The sequence below is a fragment of the Bos grunniens genome, chromosome 17 (genome assembly GCF_055505025.1).
Source record: "Bos grunniens cultivar Pamir isolate PY7600 chromosome 17, Bosgru_T2T1.0, whole genome shotgun sequence".
NCBI classification, from domain to species: Eukaryota; Metazoa; Chordata; class Mammalia; order Artiodactyla; family Bovidae; genus Bos; species Bos grunniens.
Window position 1 is genome coordinate 2466918 of NC_141181.1, and position 3212 is coordinate 2470129.

At 34.3% G+C, this 3212-nt stretch overlaps 1 long non-coding RNA gene across 1 annotated transcript; it reads right to left on the reverse strand.

Moving 5' to 3' along the window:
- Positions 1 to 544: 544 nt before the first annotated feature.
- On the reverse strand, positions 545 to 2848 carry LOC147354922 (uncharacterized). Its single transcript, XR_015144892.1, has 3 exons — positions 2702 to 2848; positions 1712 to 1880; positions 545 to 1381 (listed from the first exon to the last, which is right to left on the reverse strand). It is a non-coding gene; the product is annotated as an uncharacterized LOC147354922 (long non-coding RNA).
- Between the last annotated feature and the right edge of the window lie 364 nt (positions 2849 to 3212).

Sequence of the window (3212 nt, forward strand, 5' to 3'; positions counted from 1 at the left end):
AAAAAAGTGAAAACAGCAAAATCCAATTTAGTCACTATACTATGAGGATTCACATATACTCTGCCTTTCTTCTAATCATTTTTTTAACTCTATGTTTGAGCATAGATTATGAAGATATTTTCTGGAAGATTTATTGTTTTTTTAGCCAAAAGAAAGCAGAAATTTGAAAGGAATTTGGAAGGAATTTTTAGAAATTTGAGAGAAAGAGAAGAAGCTACAAGAAATAGCCAAGAAGAATGTCAGACAGAAGCTATGCATGTACCATTATTTTTTAAAAGCAATTTGCATACTTGAGCCATAAATTCTGTTGAAAGCTGTTATGAAATGAATGAAAGCAGAATGCAGAAAGCAGAATGAAAAATAGTTATTAAAATCAATCTGGACCCTGAGTAGGAAGTAAAAGAAGTATATTTTCTTGAAAATCAAAACTTCAATTTTCTTATTTAATTACTGTTTTTAATACTGTCAGTTATAGTGAGGTAAGAGAACATGTTATCCTGCCTATATTTTGTTTAATGAAGATATTTAGCATCATATCAGATTGTTTTTATTTCTTTGAATCTAGAGAAAGTTTTGAATATTCAAATGGCTGTGACTTGGAAAACTTTTTTCTTATAATACGAATATTAAATATTTGGGGCTCATTATGAAATTGTCTTCTAAGAAGGCAATATGGCATGTATAGCAAATGGAATGTCATGTTTGGGAAGTTTTGAAATTGCTCTCAGGGAGCTGACTTAGAAGTTAAGTTTTGTAACAAAAATCATAAGACAAGCTTTTTTTTAAAAAATGCATCTTTTTTAAAAAATTTTTAACTTTACAATATTGTTAAAACTCTAAACTGCCTGTTAAACTTTTAATGAAACACAATTATTGTGTGCTTATTGTTTATATAAAGATAATTCCTTTAGAGAATTGTGAATGTTTCATGAATAGTTAGATTTTCTCCATTATTCATCTTCCTATTTAACTGAAATCAAGCTCACATAGTAAACTTTTCTTGCTTGTAACATTTGTTTTCTTGGTAACTTCTTTTGGTTAAGAACCACTGTGCTTAGAGAAACATGTAAGGGCCCTGGTAAAGTACAATTTTCACATCTCATTTTAATTCAGTTAGCAACTTGAAATTTCTCCCCAAACAATTGAAATATAGTGTTCCAAGCCCTCCTCAAGTTAGATGCTCAGTGCCACTGTTTTGATTGCTCTCAGTCTTTCACAGGTAATCGCTTGGCTGTCTTCTCCATCTTCCTTACCACTTGCGTGGGCGGTGGGGCAGCACTGCAGCCCACACGCCGAGAACAGAAGTGATTTGTGCCTCATTCACACCGGCCCATAAAATATCCAAAGTGTGATCCTCCATGCTTTTTCCTGTCTGCAGAGACTTTGGAGGTCACATGAAGATTATGGAGCACAAAGCAGAAAGAGTCAGAATCATAACATCTACTTTGAATGAAACGAACAGAGAAATAATCTTGTAGTGGATTGATGGATAAGATTTGAGGGTTTGTCTGTTACTGCAGTAAGCAGTGCCTTAACTAATACATATTTATAAACAGAAATTTTACAGAATTGTGACTTGAAAGGAGCAGACAGCAATAGGTAGAGATGGACAAAAGATAAATAATGGAAAAAATTAGAAAAAAAAAGAGAATGTGTAGATGAATAAGTAAATAATAGACACTATTATTATCAAAACATCTGTATTACTTACATTCAAGTCTCCAAAGCCAACTTTTGATCCCCAAATTAAAGCTTTGAAGAGACACAAGACTGCTGGGTGTCTCACCGCCTGCATTAGTAAGAGCTGTGGGCAGGAGGGATGCACCAGGGGAGGCGAGGAGGAAGTTCTCAAGACAGACAAAGTCCAAGACCTAAAGGAACTTGACAGGAAAGAGACACTCAGTGGTTAATACTACCTTTAGGGCTCTCATTTCACCAACAGAGAAATGTAACCTTGAACACTTTGACCATATATCAAGGTTTTTGAAACGTAGGAAAAAAGCAGGAAAAAAGAAATTTTTAAATCTGTAGCCTTGATTTCTACTTTAACAGAAGATGATTCCCCACTTTAATAATCACATAAAGGTTATATGATTAAAAAATTAAGTGTTTTATGGTCAAATAGCTATGGAAAAATTTAGCAATTTCTCAAATTTATCTGATCATAAGCTTGATCGTGGAGCCCCTCACAGTGCACAAGGTAATAGGAGACAAAAATGGAAAAGAACATGAAAATACATGAGGGGAAGGCAGAGAAACATGTCATCCTAGTCTTGCCAGTAAATTGACAAACTTTCCACCATAGACTGAATGAAATTTCACCCAGCTATGTTTATTATCCTAGCATTCTCTGATTTTGCATTATAAGACAGCTAATCATGCCAACTGAAAGACTTCTCATTTCACTGGGACCTTAGTTCAAACCATGTTTAAATATTCCAAGATGAGTTAGAGAAGAAACCACAATAACCAAAAGTGCCTCATATAATGTAATTGGTTAATTGAACCAATATATTGATCCCTGTGCAGTGCTCCACGGCTCTGCCCTTGGAGTTTTGGGCCCCATGTACCCAAGATGACTTTTATAGCTGTAATAACCAGTCTGTAGCTACTTTTTTTTGGCATCCACTTCCTCTCTTCTATGTCTATCCTAATATGTCATTGTATAAATTATTGCTTGATTAACATTTGGTCTACTTACAGAATAATCCAAATTGGATACCAATGGTCTGGAAAATGACCTTGGGAAACAGACAAGAGTTAAACAGCAATTTCCTTCATCTTCTACTACAACAGAGGAGAATCTGATGCTGTTCCATGCCAGAAACAAATTTGAAAAACAAAGGGGCTATAAAAGTGTAATTTTTTAAGTTAATATCGTTGACTTTTCAGGTTTCCATCCAATGACAGGAGGACTCTGCAGACACAAAAGCAGCATCTGTATTTCTACTACAAAATATAGGTGAGTGTGGAGAAATCAACTACAGAAAACAAACACAATGAAAGCTATTCAGTCAACAGGACACCTCTCCATGATAATCATACCAGATCTTCAGAGAAGAGAAGTGTTCATTTTAATGTACACATAATCTTTAAATTGAAATTAAAGCAAATCTCATCTTTGGCCAATTTCCTTACCTTATGAAAGAGAAAGTAAAATAAATAATGTGCCCTCAGAGTCTGCCTAAGGAAATATACTTGCATTTTTTTAC